Raw genomic sequence first — 18,833 nt, 5'->3', positions numbered from 1 at the left:
ACAATGCACCTTTTTAAAAACTAAAACCTGTATATATACAGTCTTCCAACATTTCAGACACCCCAATGCAGGACCTACTTGAAGAAATAAAATCCATAAATAACACAGGCTAACGACAAAAATATTTCTTGGTGTCATGGTTTTTAAACCTGTTCCTGTGGTTCTTTGGGGTGTTGCATTGGATACATCACATTAGCTCTAGTTTCTTAGATATGGTTATCATGGTTTTCTATTGGTGACTCTAGTTTTTTATCATAGTTTTCTATTAGTGAGCAAAAGGCCATATGTTCCGTTTCTCAAAAACTAGAGCTGATAGGGAAAACCTGGTGCCATTTTTGGAATCAGCAGGTCACGTATACCCAGAAACAAGTCTAATGTTTGAGGAAACAAAATGCTGTATCAGCCAGTTTAATAACATTGAATAGATGCAATGAAACACTATAATGGATTTACTCTTTCATTCTTAGACACATACATTAAAATTATGCAAAATGATGTTGTGCTTGTTAACTCCCATCAAGTCATCTTTGATTTATGGTAATCCTATGAATGAGACACCTTCAGGTTACCCTGTTATCAATAATTCTGCTCAGCTCTTGCAAGCTCAGAGTTGTAGCTTCTTTCATTGTGTCTATCCATGTGTAATGCTGACTTCTGCTTTAACAAGCATTATTGGGTTTTCTGGTGAGTCATCTCTTTCCATGATACAGTCAAAGTACAACAGCCTCAGTTTAGTCATCTTGGCTTCTAGGAAGAAATTAAGCCTAATTTGCTCTAGGATTAATTTATTCACCTTTTTTGGCAGTCAACAGTATCTGTACAATGCTAATCTTGCAACAAATTTCAAGTGACATGAGTGTAGTTTTTATCTTTGAAAATCACAGGTTCTCTTTTCTCAGGTAAGTCTACATTGTAGAAGTACTGTAGTTTGATCCCACTTAAACCGTAATGGCTGAATGCTGTGGATATGTAGTTTTGTGAGGCACCAGCACTCTTTGACAGAGAAGGCTAAAGACCTTGTCAAGCTACATCTCTCTTGATTCCATGTCATTGAGCCATGGCAGTTAAAGGGGTATCAAACTGTGTTAAGTCTATAGTGTAAATGCATCCTTATTCTTTTTCTTTCTTTTCCTTCCTGTTTATTTAATGTTTTCCTTTCCCCAATTTGGAGCTGAAAGTGATTTACAACAGTGAAAGCAAAAATAGTTTAAAATGAACAGTATGCAAAAGTTAAAAAGCAATTGAACCATCATAAATTTTGAAACTCATTAAAAGAAATGATAACAATAATTGAACCAAACTAGCAAGGACAGACTGTTTTCAGGGTTGCCCCATTAAACCAACTTCATAAGGCTAAACATTAATTCGTAGGGATCACACACCCAAGATTAGGCAGGCACACGTCTGTGTCCCATATCTTTTTCAGGGGAGGAGGTGGTAATGTCTGTGAACTGTCACAACTGCTCATAGTAAGTAACGTTCTTTTGTATCTCATTTGTATTAGAGTAATGTGTCTTACAAATCTAATACCTTAAATGCATCAGATCTTGTATGATACTGGAAGCTAAGCAGGGTCATTCCTGGTCAGTACTTGGATGGCAAATTGCCAAGGAATACCATATGCTGACTTGGGTGGATAATGGAATATCTGGGACAGGCCTGTTATTTTGTTGCCTTCACAGTTATTAATGCAAATCAACACATTATGTGGGTGGAGATACATTTTAAGGGAGAAAATTGTTATTTTGTCTTTCTAACATCTCTTTGCTAGTAAGCCATCTTAAGTATTAGCTGCCTCTGACAGAAAGATGAAAAAACTAGAAAGTGGCAATGAATTATTTGGATCACTGTGTACAGAGCTTAATGTTTGCAGTAGACAGGCAGTTGTTGTTTTTAGGGTCAGCGTGGTATAGTGATTTGAGTGTTGGAGTATAACTCTGGAGACCAGGGTATGGTTCTTCACTTGGCCATGGAAATCTACTGGGTGACCTTGGGCAAGCCCCACATTCTCAGCCCCAGAAAACTTCATGATCAGTTTGTCTTAGTGTTACTATAAGTCAGAAATGACTTCAAGGCACACAACAACAAGAAGAACTTTGCTTCTCTGGGACTTCTTTAGTTTCTGTCACTTTGATGGTAATTAAAACAGAAGGGCTATGCAAACATTATCTTTGACTGACAGGCAGTTCAGTGTTTCCTTTTCCCTCTTCTCTTGTCCTCTGCAGCCTTGGAGCCTAGCACCCATGGAGAATACTCAGTGAAGGTAAGTGTATTTATTACATTGCATCGACAAACATTGCCGTAGAACATTGATTTTGCTTTTATTTGGGAATTTAAGCACTTGGATTAATGATAGCGCTGACAGGGCAACTTCTTTAACCACATGGTCGACCCTTCTTGCGCTAAAAGCTGAGCCCTAGTTAGGGGAGAAAGCGGAAGGAAAAGCAATGATGTGCTGAGGATGAGCAAATATTGGTACGATTGCTGACATGTGCTTTGTTCTCGGAGGCTGAGATATTACAGTGTAGCTATGTGTGCTAAGATTAATGTTACAGAATGAAGAACAAAGGACCCCGCGTGAAGTGGTATTGCTTTTGGTCAATAGCTGAATAAAGCTAGCTGGCAAAATAATGCATTTAAAGTGGATTGCTGAATGGCATTTTAATCTGATTGTGCTTAATTTATTGTGATAGGCAATATTGGATAGCTAACAGCTCTGCAGAAAGCAGGGGGGAAATCATTGCTTGCAAACTCCTTCCGGCTCTGTGGTTGGTCATTAAGTATATAAAATTCTGAACAGCAGATAGAAGGAAGACAAAAAATCCTCCTTCCCTCTCTCATTCTATATCCCATGTCTGGAGGAATTTTCCCATCCCTAGCAGGGAAGCTCATTTTCTTGTCTTCTTATTACACAATACACATTATGCTCTGAAAAGCCTTCTGCATAACACAAAAACTGGATTTCTGCTTCAGAGGACACTGTCCAGCTTGTACTTCTGTACATTTTGCCTTTATTTTTCAGAGTTGTGCTGGTAAAATAAGAAAGTCATGTTTCTTAGACTACGGATACAGATCTCTGAAAGCTGTAGAACTTGGCAATGCTAGTGTTTTAAGAGTGCCTGAATGTTAATGCATCCTGCCACAAGATAGAGATTTATTTACGCATTTAATTTTAATATGTATTTATTTAATATTACACCATTCTTTTGTGTAGGATTCCAAAGTATTAGTTCTTCTTCAATTAGGAGACATTCAAGAGAGAAGAATGGGGGAATCATGGGATTGTTTTTTATACATCAAAGGCTATACCAGAGATGAGGGGACAAGCTTCTTCTTTGCTGCCCGATAGTTAGAGGAAAGTAGACATGGATTGACCATTAGATGGAACTTCTTGACAATAAGAGCAGTTCAGCAATGGATCTAATGGCCTAGAAAGATGGTGGAGCCTCCTTCTCTGGATGCCTTCAAAAAGAGCCTGGACAGCTACTCGCTAGGAATGCTTTAGCTCAGTGGTTCTCAACCTGTAGGTCCCCAGGTGTTTTGGCCTACAACTCCCAGATATTCCAGACAGTTTACCAGCTGTTAGGATTTCTGGCAGTTGAAGGCCAAACATCTGGGGACACACAGGCTGAGAACCACTGCTTTAGCTGGAGATTCTGCGCTGAGCTTCTTTTCCACCCATAGCAACTTCTGCAAAGGCTGCTAGGAAAGATATGCAGATGGATTGCTTCATTCCCCAGAACTCTGCCTCCTGATCTACTGGCTGAAAAACTTTGCTTTCTCATACAATCAAAATTCCTATCTTCCCACTGTCATTTCAGCAAAGGTTTCTGGGAAAGATATGCATATGGTTGACAGGGAATATGCAGATAATTGACAGGGAATCAGAAGATCTCTGAACCGAAACCAGAATCATTGTCAGGGAAGAATGCAAAAAGATGCTATCTGTAACCAAAAAGAAAGGAAAGTTTCATTGGATGATGGATGAAACTCTTCAAGCGGGGAAGAATAGACCAGAAGAAAAACTAAAAGGTGAGAGAAACAGGGTCAAAATCCTGAACACAATTTTTCTGTTACTTGAGTATAGGGATAAAGAAAACTACTATAATAATCAGTATAAAGAAATAGAAGCTGACAACTGGAAAGAAATAACAAGATCTGAGATGTTAAAGGGACCAGTAGGGGAGTACACATAATATGATCAAGTAGAATTTTTTTTAAATGGAAGCAACAAACTTAAGAGCTATGTAAATTGGGAAGAAAATGATTAGGGGTTCTTTAAAGAAGAACAATTTAAAGATGAACCCATAATTTTACTAACTGAAGTGGGAAAGGCTTTGTAAGAACTTAGAGACATAAATCTCCAGGAAGATATGGTGTACCAGTACCAGGGCCGGCCGGACATATTTTTTGATATAAAGCGGGGAGGGGAAATTGCGCCCCCCCGCCTCCTGCGCCCCGCCGGCGGGCCCCGCCTCCCGCGCCCTGGCCCCGCCTCTCACGCAGCGTGAGAGGCGGGGCCAGGGCATGGGGGCGGGGCCAGGGTTGGCCCCGCCTCCCGCGCAGGTCGCCCTGGCCCCGCCTCTCACGCAGCGTGAGAGGCGGGGCCAGGGCCTGAGGGCGGGGCCAGGGTTGGCCCCGCCTCCCGCGCAGCTCAGCTTGCCAGTCTGGCCTTTTCCAGGGGGCCAGACTGCAGCAAAGGTCCTTGCAGGCCACGATTGCGGCCTGCAAGGGCCTTTGCTGCAGTCTGGCCCCCTGGAAAAGGCCAGGCCGGCGAGGCTGAGCTGCGGGGAAGGCGGGGCCAACCCGGGCCGCGCCTCCCTCGCAGCTCATCCTGGCCCCGCCTCTCACGCTGCGTGAGAGGCGGGGCCAGGGCGCACAGGCCGGGAGGCGAGGCTCCGCCCAGACGGGGCCTTGCCTCCCTTCCAGAGCGCTCTGGCCTTTTCCAGGGGGCCAGACTGCAGCAAAGGACCTTGCAGGCCGCAATTGTGGCCTGCAAGGGCCTTTGCTGCAGTCTGGCCCCCTGGAAAAGGCCAGGCCGGCGAGGCTGAGCTGCGGGGAAGGCGGGGCCAACCCGGGCCGCGCCTCCCTCGCAGCTCATCCTGGCCCCGCCTCTCACGCTGCGTGAGAGGCGGGGCCAGGGCGCTCAGGCCGGGAGGCGAGGCTCCACCCAGACGGGGCCTTGCCTCCCTTCCAGAGCGCTCTGGCCTTTTCCAGGGGGCCAGACTGCAGCAAAGGTCCTTGCAGGCCGCGATTGCGGCCTGCAAGGGCCTTTGCTGCAGTCTGGCCCGCTGGAAAAGGCCAGGCCGGCGAGGCTGAGCTGCGGGGAAGGCGGGGCCAACCCTGGCCGCGCCTCCCTCGCAGCTCATCCTGGCCCCGCCTCTCACGCTGCGTGAGAGGCGGGGCCAGGGCGCTCAGGCCGGGAGGCGAGGCTCCGCCCAGACGGGGCCTTGCCTCCCTTCCAGAGCGCTATGGCCTTTTCCAGGGGGCCAGACTGCAGCAAAGGTCCTTGCAGGCCGCAATTGCGGCCTGCAAGGGCCTTTGCTGCAGTCTGGCCCCCTGGAAAAGGCCAGGCCGGCGAGGCTGAGCTGCGGGGAAGGCGGGGCTAACCCTGGCCGCGCCTCCCTCGCAGCTCATCCTGGCCCCGCCTCTCACACAACGTGAGAGGCGGGGCCAGGGCGCGCAGGCCGGGAGGCGAGGCTCCGCCCAGACGGGGCCTTGCCTCCCTTCCAGCACGCTCTGGCCTTTTCCAGGGGCCCAGACTGCAGCAAATGTTCTTGCAGGCCGCGATTGCGGCCTGCAAGGGCCTTTGCTGCAGTCTGGCCCCCTGGAAAAGGCCAGGCCAGCGAGGCTGAGCTGCGCGGGAGCCTCCCGTGCAGCTCACCCTGACCCCGCCTCTCACGCAGCATGGGAGGCGGGGCCAGGGCGCCTGACGGCGCCCCCCCGGGCCTGCGCCCGAGGCGGCAGCCTCACGTGGCCTCCGTGTTGGGCCGGCCCTGACCAGTACAGCCTTTTCAAGTTGTAAAGATGGAATCCATTAAGATTTGGATAAAAATATATGGAAAACAAAAAAATGGACCACAATCTGGAAATGTTCAATATATATATTTCAGTCCCATAGAAAAAAACTGCCACAAACATAGGACTATTGCACTGCAAAGGAAAGTGATGCTCAAGATTTTACAACAAAGACATTTACCACATATAATGGATAATAATAATAACTTTGTTTGTAGCCCGCCCTATCTCCCCGAGGGGGCTCCTGGAGTGGATTCAGAAGAGGAAGAGGCACTGGAGATCATATTGGAAATATATATCTGATCAATTGATTTCCAGAATAATCAATTTGTGTTTATAAATCACAGCCAAACCTTGATTCTGTAGAGCATGAGCAATCACTTTAAAAGAAATGGGAGTAACATAACATCTGATTCTCCTAATGTATAACTCAGTCTTTGGAGAAGAAGTAACTGTCAGGACACAATATGGAGAAACAGGATGATATTCCATTGTGAACGGAGTCAGAGAACACTGCATTTTATCACCCTATTTGATTTATATGCAGAATCTATGAAAAGCAAGACTGGACTCAGAGATGTGATAGAAAATGAGTAGGAGGAGATGGAGACTAGGTGATGGTGGTAATGCAGTTGACTCACTTTCTATGCTGTTAAGTTTTTGAGGTTATCTTTCTATGCGAGACCCTCATGTGTGTCCATGTCTGTCTGTATATGTTAATGCACACATGGGACACAGAGACACAGAAAAACCAAGAGTGGACAAACCCATCAATGTATATAACCCACAGGCTTGGATTGTTTGAAGAATAACATCTTGTTTAGATGTATTAGAAGGATAATGGATTTCTTTCTGTGCTAAGCTTATCCCCTGTCTGTTTCCAAAGAGGTAAACACTGGAATTGGAGAATGAGATAATTAAAGCAGCCTAAAACAAAAATGACAGATTTAAAAACAGAAGATTGCTACATTATGCAGTGATATGTGAGTTATTAGTCTTGGAATGTCATCAATTGTAAACCACTGTGATCAATGGCTCAAAACATTGGTTAAACAACAGATTTATGTAATAGTTTGAAGGAAATTCATGTTATGGTTCAGTCTGTGAGTGGAATTTAATTTTTTCCCTGAGCATATTTACATTTTATAGCGCACTAAATTGAATTTTTAACAGTTTATATGTACAGTTAGGCTCTTCTATAGGTGGAATAAACCAAGGGAGTAAAAGGAACAGGTTTTAGTATGCAGAAAATAAGTATTGCTAGAAGGAAAGACTCTGGAAGAAGAAATACACTATTCTGAAGAAAGCAGGATACATTCACAAAACTGGGAATTTGGGCTCGTTGAGGGCTTTTGCAGCCCTCCATGAGTCCCGTGGTTTGTGTTTTCCTAGAAAAGTTATTTTAGACACAGATCAGAACAGCTTTTAACTTTAAAACTGATTTCAGCACCTGAACAACCCCCCTCTCCCCCAACTCATTAAAGCAGATCATAGTTTTCATTTTTCCCCATTGTTGTAGCATTGTTGGCAGTCTCTTCGGCAACCAGAACATATGAGAAGCATAAAATAGCCCCTAGCTCCAGCAAAGCTTTCCATTCGTGGTTTAGAGAACAGGTATCATTACCCTTGGTATCATTACCCAGATCTGTGCACTGGCTTTTCTAGATACATCTTGCCGACATTTAAATTGATCACCGATTAAATGGTTACAGAAGTGTTTAATAATACAATAATAGTAGTACTGGAGCCTCCAGTGGCTCAGTGTGTTAAAGCGCTGAGCTGCTGAACTTGCAGACCAAAAGGTCCCAGGTTCAAATCCGGGGAGCGGAGTCAGCGCCTGCTGTTAGCTCCAGCTTCTGCCAACCTAGCAGTTCGAAAACATGCCAATGTGAGTAGATCAATAGGTACCACTCCAACGGGAAGTAACGGGACGCCATGCAGTCATGCCGGCCACATGACCTTGGAGGTGTCTATGGACAACGCCGGCTCTTCAACTTAGAAATGGAGATGAGCACCAACCCCCAGAGTCGGAGATGACTGGACATAACGTCAGGGGAAACCTTTACCTTTACCTTTTAGTAGTGCTGGAAAGTGGAATTGATTAACTGAATAACTAGCATGCAAATAGATTTGAGGTACATCTAAGTTAGTCTCAAATGCACAAGCATTTATTGATAGGGTAAAATGAGTGAGCAAACAAAATGATATTTGGACTAACTGTGGAATATACTTGGAACAGATCAAACCAGCTGCTTTGGGAGTGGATTTAGGTGTATGCTCTGTTTTCCTTAATAAAACCTGACCTTCCCCCCATTTATCTCTATATGAGGCACTTGGTGCAGCTCAAAGTAAACCAAGATACAAAAATAAAATAAACTGTATTGTTACTGTTGTAACTCTGCTATGTTTTATGTGGACTAGATTTAGGCACTCCATGACAAGGGAGCCCTGTTTAACCTTTATTTACTATTTACTTCAAAACACATTGCTTTTCTGTTTCTTTTTTCAAAGGAAATTTGATCAAATTATATTCTGAATTTCCTACAGCTTGTGGATGGAAGAGGGGAAACAGCCTGATTGTGCACTTTGATCTGATCCCCAGTAACATTATCCTGTAATGATTCAAAGCATTTTTCTGCTGACCTTTTCTTGCTGTTTGCTATAGGGCTAAAAAGCTTTGACAGTAAATTAGAGCTCACAAAATTATTTTGAAAAGTAAGTAAACTATAGTTAGAAAACTCTGGTGTGTGTTCTGTTTACTTATTAAAACCTGTCAACTCTTCCCATCCATCTCAATATGAGGCAAACGGAATAGCAATGCTAGTTGCCATTTAGTTTTTGTTTACTGATGTCAAGTCAACCTTGTGTTATGGTGACCCATGAATGAGAGAAAGTCATCCTATCATTATCAGCTTTGCTCAGGTCTTGCAGACTCAGGGATATGACTTCCTTGATTGAATCTATCCACCTGGTTTCCTATTTTGTTCTACCTTTCCAAGCATCATTTCTTTTGGGAGGAGTCATGTCTTCTCATGATATGGCCAAAGTATGTAGCCCCAGTTTAATCATCTTGTCCTCTAGAAAGATTTCAGGTTTGAATTGCTGACACATTTGCCATTTCTTTGTTGTTCAGAATTATGTATTAATTTACAAACTAGAAAATAGGAGAAGGCGGTTGTAGGATCTGGCACTAAATGAAAAGTAAACATAATGTAGTGGTTTGAGTATTGGACTAGGACTCTGGAGTCCGAGATGCAATTTCCTATTTGACCATGGACACATACACATTTTCAACCCCAGAGAACTCTGTGCTAGGTGTGCCTTAGGTCAGAAACAACTTGAATGTACACAACAACAGCCAGTGTGGATGGCTGGAACAGGTTCAGTTTGGACTGGTTTGGTGACCACATGGTATATTGCCAAGGGTTCATCAGTTCAATGAAAACAGGATGGATAGTACCGATGTCACCACCATCACCCTTCCCAGATGGCTGTAGAGCTCTGAATGGATCCTTGGCCATTGCGGATACTCTGTTGTGACATCAACAGAGATGTTTGCACAACAAGGTAGACGGTGGAAAAATCGGCTCCCTATTTCTTCCTGATTGCACGGGCTCCTCTGTAAATGTCAGTACAGGGTGCTCATGACAATTGGGAAATCATATGGAGCTCTGTGGTTGGCTGGGAGTGGTGACAGACATCTTTTAATTACATCATCCTTTTAAATGTATATTTAATTTTATTATTGTAAATATATAAATTTCATTTCAGTTTTCATTTCTGTATATTTTTGCTGTTTTGTTCTTATTGTAAATGCTAAACTGCCTTGAGCCCCAAATTTGTGGGGAAAAGGATAATAACAACAATGACAAGAGCAAATATTTAGATTGTACGCCACTTCCCAGCTTTCAGTCACACAAATATTTGCCATTTGTTCACTCTTCCAAGCTAGATTTTCTGAAGACATTTGAGCACAGTGGAGTCTCTGTTGAAAATGCATGGGTGTTGAAAAGCGAATGAAGTAACTCACTACCTGTAGCGATAACACTGCCTCTTCTATGCTCAAAGAAAGCATTATAAAATAGCTGTGGCAATTTTATTTACAGTTAACTCTGCCAGCCAAATCCTTTTTCTTATTAACTTGAAACAGTTTTTTTAAACATAAATACTTCCACCAAGATATTCTGTTTTTTAAAAGAAGACTATCGTTTTGCAAACTGCTGATAAATGCTGCTACTGCACATTTAATAGTTATGATTGTATTAAATTGGCATGCTTGCCAGTTGTGCAATTCATGTCTTATATTAACTTTATTCCTCTTCCCCTTGGCATACTGGATAGCAGAATACACAACAGTAACACTACTCGGTCTACACAGTTTGTTTCAAACATGGTGTAGAAGGATAGCAATAAATAAATATGTATGTGATTAATTAATGTTTTGCATTTCTTTCAGTTCCAGTGCCATTTATACATGGCAAGATGCAAGAGAAAATATTTGCTGTTACTCAATCTTTCTCCCCAAAATTGGATTTTCTGGCACTTTGGAAATGCAGCAAGAAAAAAACAAATACATGTGAGAATTTTGCTATATTTGTATTTACACTGTATTTGTAGACTGTGCATGTGTCCTAGAGCAATTCAAGCCACTACAAATCAAAATGACTAACTTGAGACTGCTGTATTTTGTATTTATTGGAATGGAGCATACAGTTTGAATATCCTTATCTGAAATGCGTGGTACTACAAGTGATCTGTATTTTGGATTTTTTCTTCCAAATTTTGGAATATTTATTTTATTTTTATTTACCTTATTTTTACGCCACCTTTCTTTACCCTGAAGGGGACTCAAGGTGGCTTGTATCTGTCTTTACGATGGGACTCTGTATAAACATGAAATTCTTTGAAGTTTCATGTAAACCTTTAACAAATTGTTGTTTCTTCGTTCAGTCACTTCTGACTTTTCATGACCTCATGGACCAGCCCACGTCAGAGCTCCCTGTCGGCCATCGCCGCCCCCAGTTCCTTCAAAGTCAAGCCAGTCACTTCACGAATACCATCCATCCATCTTGCCCTTGGTTGGCCTCTCTTCCTTTTTCCTTCCATTTTCCCCATGATCTTTTCCAAGCTTTCCTGTCTTCTCATGATGTGGCCAAATTAAACAAATAGACTAAAGGTAATTTTAGATCATATTTTTTTTTTTAAATGTGCATGATACAGAGCAATCGTGTTGCTATCTCAACTCCCCATGTAGACAATTTTGGAGTAGTTCAGATTTTGGAATTCCAGGTAAGAAATGCTCCACCTGTAATATTTGGTAGAGTGGAAGACAGGAGGAAAGGAGGAAGGTCATGTTACAGCTGGACTGATCCTGTGTTTGCAAGACTTGAGTAGGGCTGGGAATTATGGAGGGCTGTCATTCATATGGCTGACATAAAGCAAAGCTAAATTTTAAGAGCCTACCTGAATAAGAAGGTTCAGGTTTTTCCTCATGGCACTATGTAACAACATTTGAAGAAATGTATGTTCCTGGTTTGAACATGCTATTCCTTTTTAATTCTGCAGAACTTATTTTGAAAGTAGTTGTTATACTCCAGATGCATTGTTTTTGTGGCTGCCAAAAACTATATGGAATTGGTTGAGATTAGATGAGATATTCTTTGAAAAACTATAGGAAAATGTGCTGCAGGATATTCTGCAAAAACAAGGGTTTCCATGTTCTTATGATAGATCCAATTAGGAAATGACATTTATAAACCAGGATCAAAAATCATGTTACATAGTGTAATATGCGCGGTTCATAGACTCATAGAACTGGAAGAGTCCACCAGGGCTATCCAGTCCAACTCCCTGCCATGGTTGTAGTGGCTAATGTTTGAAATAGTCCACCTCTTAAAGCCATAATGGGAAATCAGATGGGGCTGGACCAGGAGGGGTTTCTCCAGTTGCCCATCTCAATATGCTTCATGACTGCAAGAATGTTATACTCATCATTTTCTAGGGCCCAAAATACAGCAGCTCAGAAAACATTTTATTGGAGTCCTCTGGCCTAATCGATAGGTTTCTGCAGGGCAATATCAGCAGATGCAGCTATGATGACAGAGCTTCATTGAAGGAGCTACATCTGACAATACAGGATCTTGGCAATATATATTTTTGGTGCGTTAAATTGGTGGTTTTTTCATCACATAAATCCCAGTAATTTTTTGTACAAACAACATAGAATGTGGGTTTACAAAAACATTGTAGCTTTGTGTGAAAATTGTGGGGTTTGTGCAAAAAGCATCAAAATTTCCACAAACTCCACATTATTGACCCTGACTTTCCCACATGTTTCTGGGAAAAATGTTATTTGTGTTTCAGTGGTGTAGGGTTTTATTTTTTCAAGAAACACAATGGTACAATAATGCAATTTCTAGAAATAGCAATTCTTGCACAAAAATGTTTGTTTTGAACAAAACCCAGTTTTCATATGCACAAAATCATTATTTCTTGTGCAGGCTTGCTCTTTTCCCCCACAAACCCATCCAATTTTGCACAGACATGGGCAATGAAAAACAGTGGGATTTCTGCATGAAAAAGGTTTTATTTGTATGAAATTGCACAGCACAAATTTCATACCAAAGAAAGTCACTTCTATTTTGTGCAGAGAAGGCTTTTTCAACATTTCTGTATGACTGCCTTCACTTGCATACAGGATCAAGTGCTTGCAAGTTACCTGTCAATTTATGGCAACCTCACAAATTTCATGAGGTTTTCTTAGGCAAGAAATACTCAGAAGTGGTTTTTCCAGTTCCTTCATCTAAAATATGCCAGCACTTTTGTATTCATTTGTGGTCTCTCATGTAAGTACTAACCCTGCTTAGTTTCCAAGATCTTCTAGGAGGATATCTGATGCTTTGGGGTAGGGGTGTCAAACACATTTTAATTGATGCCCACATCAGCCTTAGGGTTTCCTTTAAATGGCTGTTACCTCCATGAATGGATGAAGAATTTTACATCATGGTTGGTGCTCTTTAGTTTTTACCCAGTTTGGGACCTTAGATGTTATTGAATAGCAACTCTGTTTATTTTTGATTATCCACCATGTGGATTGAGGATAATGGAAATTGCAATCCAGCAGCACTTGTGGCTCTGAGGTTAGGGAACTGTTAAAGTCAGACATCATATCCTTGTATCTAAATCCAAACCCCTCTCTCCTATTTAAACGGAAAAACTGCAGCCTTCCAGTACCACGGTATCACAACTCCCATGCACTCTAGGCATGATGCCTAATGAGGAGGAATACAGGTGTTGTAGCCCAGCATCTGTAGCACCACATAAATGCACATGGTGGGCCTCGAGTCTGACACATGTGCTTTAGGGTATTTGGGCCAAATCATAAGCCTGTAGCTTCCCTAAGCAGCATGTAATTGGCAATCTATAAATGCAATAGTCACAGGACCAAATGATTTCACATACAATAGCTGTATGTTGAATGTATTTGGGTTGCTTTTTTCAGCAAGCCACAAGGTTTTTTTCTGCCTTAGTTTTGTTAAGGTCAGCTCAGGCCTGTTCCTATTTTCCCTGTTAAAATCCAAGGCAGCCATGCCAAATTGCTTTGCCCCAGCTTAACCCCCGCTCTAAGAATCTTTTTAAATGCTACGAAAGAAAAGCTTATGAACACATCCGTGCACACAAATGGGAGGCAAAAACCATACCTAATCTTTTATTTGTATTCAGAAATCAAACTATATAATAACCAGTTTACTGAGTTTAGATCCTTGAGGAATAAAATACATATGTATTGGAAACCTATTTAAAGAAACAGTTCTTATTTTCTTAGTTGTATGTACCAGCTGTATTTGTTTTAAATTCAGAACACTGTACATTGAGAATACTCCTCCAAATGTACTTATTTGGCTTATAAAATTACTTTTCTTGCTAATATGCTATATATGTAATAGGGGCAGATTGGTCCATCCATCGACAATCCATGAAGCGATACTCCTACGCCATCAACTCAGCTGGACTGGCCACGTTGTCCGAATGCCCGATCACCGTCTCCTAAAGCAGTTGCTCTACTCTGAACTCAAGGATGGGAAACGAAATGTTGGTGGGCAAGAAAAGAGATTTAAAGATGGGCTTAAAGCCAACCTTAAAAACTGTGGCATAGACACTGAGAACTGGGAAGCCCTGGCCGTTGAGCACTCTAATTGGAGGTCAGCTGTGAACAGCAGTGCTGCGGAGTTCAAAGAGGCACGAATGGAGGGCTTAAGGGAGAAACGTGCCAAGAGGAAGGCCCGTCAAGCCAACCCTGACTGAGACCGGCTTCCACCTGGAAACCGATGTCCTCACTGCGGGAGAACATGCAGATCAAGAATAGGTCTCTTCAGCCACCTAAGAAGCCATCCCCAAGACCCCACAGATGGAAGACAATCATCCTCGAACTACGAGGGATCGCCTAATGATAACAATAACTAGATTGGTATGTGGTACTAGTATAATAAAATGTGTTGAGAGGTATCTAAATGAACATGGAATTTACCAACCACAAAAATTTGTGGGTAATCAGAAGGCTTGTTGCCACTGGACAATCACTGGAAATTGTAAGGTGCTTTTTTAAATCAATAGATACAATGATGGACTTCTACATGCATGTTTGATGGTAACTTAGTCTGCACTCACTTTCACAATAAAACAACCAGATCAGACAAAGGCAAATCTAGTGTGTAGTGTGTATGTATATAGGTATGCATTTATTTAAAATATTTACACCTGACCTTTCCAAAATAATGGTCAAAACCTCTAACAATATTAAATATTCATCAAAGAAGTAAAAACAATACAGCTATGAAAATAAACAGAAAATTAAAGTCAAATGTCAAGTAATAGGAAAACAAACAATTTGAGAAAAATCTTCTCAAAGATCCAGAAGGTCAACCAGAAGCAAAATGAAAATAGGTGCAGACTGTTTCGTATGAACCAACTGTCTTTTCAAACTAGCTTCTCTCAAGCTTTGCGTTCTTATGTTTCAGCTACAATTCCCCTTATCATTTTTGGCCATTAATCATACTGACTAGTGCACATTTGAAAATATTTGGATTAAATTTCTAAACCAAAGGTAAGAATCGTGTGGTCTTCCAGATGTTTTTAAATTACAACCCCCAAACTCCTCACAATTGCTAAGTCTGGATAGGACAGTTGAGAATTGCATTTCAACGAAATCTGATGGACTGCAGGGTTCCCCAATTCTTGTCTAAACTGAAAGATTTTCATTCTATAATTTGGGGCTGTTAAAAAAGGAACAAGCAAGACTTTCAAAAGAAGGAAGCGGTAGAGATCTTTGGGTGTGCCATGCAAGAGAACCTACTTGTTGAAAGTTTAACAACTAGGGAGCATACAAGGAAAGATAGTTATTCAGATAATTTAATCTCCAACCAGTCAGAGTTCTGAAAATAATAATTGAAAATGATCACTGAAATAATTTGGTAGCCAATGAGGAAGCTATAACAATCAACACTTGTTTACAATTGGTATCTTACTGTGGGCCACTTCCCAGGCATCCAGGAAACTAGCAGTAATCTGGGTGTGGAATCTGAAATCAGTGCTAACAAGGAAGCTTAACCATGAACACCAGAAACCCTGGCACTCAAGATTTTGAACCTGTAGCATTGCCCACAAATCTGGCTCATAACCTAGCACCAGCACTGGAAGATCACATCCTTCTGCAAGACCAAAACAAGTAGTACATTGATATAAGCCCTTGAGGAAATGGTGGAGTGATACATTCTGAGACCAAAAGTCCAGTTTGCGCAGGTATCTCCTCTGTGAAACAGGTAGAACCTGTAAGGGTGGTCTGTCGAAAGGCCTTTCCGGTGGCTGCTCCCAGACTGTGCAACTCCCTCCCAAGAGAGACCAGAATGGCTCCATCCCTGCTGTCTTTCTGCAGATAGGTCAAGACCTCCTGTCAGCAGGCATTTGGGGAAGGATAAGGGGCAGGCTTTGGGGAGGTGTGGATAGGATTGGGGGTGAGTTTTAAAGGCTATTTTAAGTATATTTGTTTATTTTAATCTGCTTTTGCCACATTGTTATTATTTAATTGTTTTTTTAAGTTTTGTCAGACTACAAACAGAGGCACAACTATGTGGCCCAAATGATTCATTGGAACTTATGCCTCAAGTACCACCTCCCAGCAGCAAAGAACTGGTGGGATCACAAACCTGCAAAAGTATTGGAAAATGAGCACGCAAAGATACTGTGGGACTTCCGAATCCAGACTGACCAAGTTCTGGAACAGAACACACCAGACATCACAGTTGTGGAAAAGAAAAAGGTTTGGATCATTGATGTCGCCATCCCAGGTGACAGTCGCATTGACGAAAAACAACAGGAAAAACTCAGCCGCTATCAGGACCTCAAGATTGAACTTCAAAGAACTATGGCAGAAACCAGTGCAAGTAGTCCCGGTGGTGATCGGCACATTGGGTACCATGCCAAAAGATCTTAGCCGGCATTTGGAAACAATAGACATTGATAAAATCACGATCTGCCAACTGTAAAAGGCCACCCTACTGGGATCTGCATGCATCATCCGAAAATACATCACACAGTCCTAGACACTTGGGAAGTGTTCGACTTGTGATTTTGTGATACGAAATCCAGCATATCTATCTAGTTTGCTGTGTCATAATAAAATAATAATAATAGATGACCCATGTGGTATCTTTCAACGCTATTATTCTAGCCTAGACAATTGTCTAAGGAAGCAGAAAACATCCCTTCCCCAAAATAAACTATCCTGAATGGCCAGTTTATCACATCTCCCAGCCCATCTAGACGCTAACCCCAGATTCAGGAGGTACGTTCTGGATCTGAGGCGGTTCTGGGGCAGATAACAACCAGAGTAACCTGCCTGATGCAGATGTGGGTTACTCTGGTATATAGTCTCATATCTTGTTACCTATTACTATCTGAATCCAGCCCACTGGCTGAAAGCCTGCATTGAGTTTCCAGGAAAGAACAATAGCAAGAAAAAACAGTGGTAGACAATGGGAGCCAATAAGGTTCTGGTTCCTGACACATCAGATAGTTTGAGAAACTCAATCCTATGATATGCCTAGACATTGTGAATACACTTCTTTGAATGTTTCCTCATTCTTGAAACAATTAGGATATGTAAGCTAGTTTCTGTATTTTATTCTTATTCGTGATGAAGCCCTGCTATAATATTTGTTGTTCCCCAAAGCATTCATTGAGTATATTGTAATGTTTGTGTGCTTAGTAAATTTTCTTCTGAGATAGCTCTATATGGATGTGGGTTATTGGCTGCAGTCATTTTAAGGGTCTTTGTACACAAACTGGAAATGTGGGTCCGATCCAGCATTCTGGATACCAATAGGATACCTACCTTGTCCTGCTCTCAGGCTTTCCCCCTCCCATCCGCCTTAGCATTTCAAAATCCAGGTAGACAATGGTGTGCAGGATGGTAACAGTGGTACCAAACCATATTTTGTGTGACTGGGCAGTGGGGATTCACTGCTACCTCTGTGGCAGCTCAGGGAGTCCCTAAGGGATCAGTGTAGATGTCCCCTAAGATGTACCAAGATGTAATGATTCCACACAGGTATGTAAACACATAACATGTATGGATTATTGAGCGTGTTCTAGAAGCAATCTTGGTAATGGGATTTTATTCCAGGTTAAATATGCCTCGGATTTAATCTGAAGAGAATGAGATATATACATAGAAATGGAAGAGGTGAGAAGCTGATGGCTGAGATTTTTTTTCCCTAATGAGCATGTTTTGTTCTTTATGATGAAGAATATTTTTCATTACATACAGGGGAAACATTCCTGCTCATTCTACATTCAAAGAGTCATATTTCCTTATTACATCCAGAATGTGTAGCAGTTTTTAATTTCATTCATATAACACTGCCTCCTTTCCCTGTATGGTATGGTAACTGGAGACATTGTATGGATTTTTTTATATTCTCTGTGTGGCCTGGCTTATAACCTGCAATTAAAATGTCTGGATTCATCTAGTTGCAGAATAGTTTTCTCCTAGTTCTCATTTATGGTTGTCCTTAGGCAGTCCAAGTGTTCAGAAAGTAATGTAACTTGCTTTTAGTTGCAACAAGACCCAAATAAGAGTGATAATAAATTTGGCCAAAGGTCTACTTAGATCAGCATTTCATTCCCATTGAGGGCAAATAGGTGCTGTTGACAAACCTACAAAGAGAACATGAGTGCAAAACACTTCCCACTCATTCTGCCAAGTATCTAGTGTACAGAGGCATATCATTTCTGGTAGACAATATAGACTCACTGACACTAGTAGCCATTGAATCATTAGCCTCTATGACAAACATTTCTATAGGATTAAAGCAGATCATGTTGTGTCATAACTGTTTTTGTGGATCACTCTGGGTAGATGTGGATTTCCAAAATAAACCAGCTGACCTGCTCTACATTCCTACTTATCACATACCTTCTACAGTGGTAGTTTCCCCCTATCAATTGTTTTCTGTTTACTGTATTGTGTCATTTCTTTATTGGTGTTTATTTTAATGTGTTATTGTACATCTTCATTATTATCTTGAGGTTTAAATGGTGTTGTACACTACCCTGGAATAAATATTCACTGCACATGTTATCCAAATGATATCAATGCAATTTGTGAACAAAATTGATATAAGCAACTCTCAAAATACTGCATGCTGATTCCGTTGTTCTTTGGTTATGGATGGTACTCATTCTCAGAACATAAATACCCTAACAGAGAAATAGATAGGTGATGGGGTCCCTTGATTCACTGGATGGAACAGGGATGG

The 18,833-nt window shown here is 41.7% G+C and overlaps 1 long non-coding RNA gene across 1 annotated transcript; it reads left to right on the top strand.

Moving 5' to 3' along the window:
* Positions 1-9,847: 9,847 nt before the first annotated feature.
* Positions 9,848-17,300, top strand: LOC134295983 (uncharacterized). Its single transcript, XR_010002516.1, has 2 exons — positions 9,848-10,594; positions 13,965-17,300. It is a non-coding gene; the product is annotated as an uncharacterized LOC134295983 (long non-coding RNA).
* The last annotated feature ends 1,533 nt before the right edge of the window (positions 17,301-18,833 follow it).

The sequence above is a fragment of the Anolis carolinensis genome, chromosome 2, assembly GCF_035594765.1.
Source record: "Anolis carolinensis isolate JA03-04 chromosome 2, rAnoCar3.1.pri, whole genome shotgun sequence".
NCBI classification, from domain to species: Eukaryota; Metazoa; Chordata; class Lepidosauria; order Squamata; family Dactyloidae; genus Anolis; species Anolis carolinensis.
This window is presented reverse-complemented; position numbering and strand designations above follow the sequence as displayed.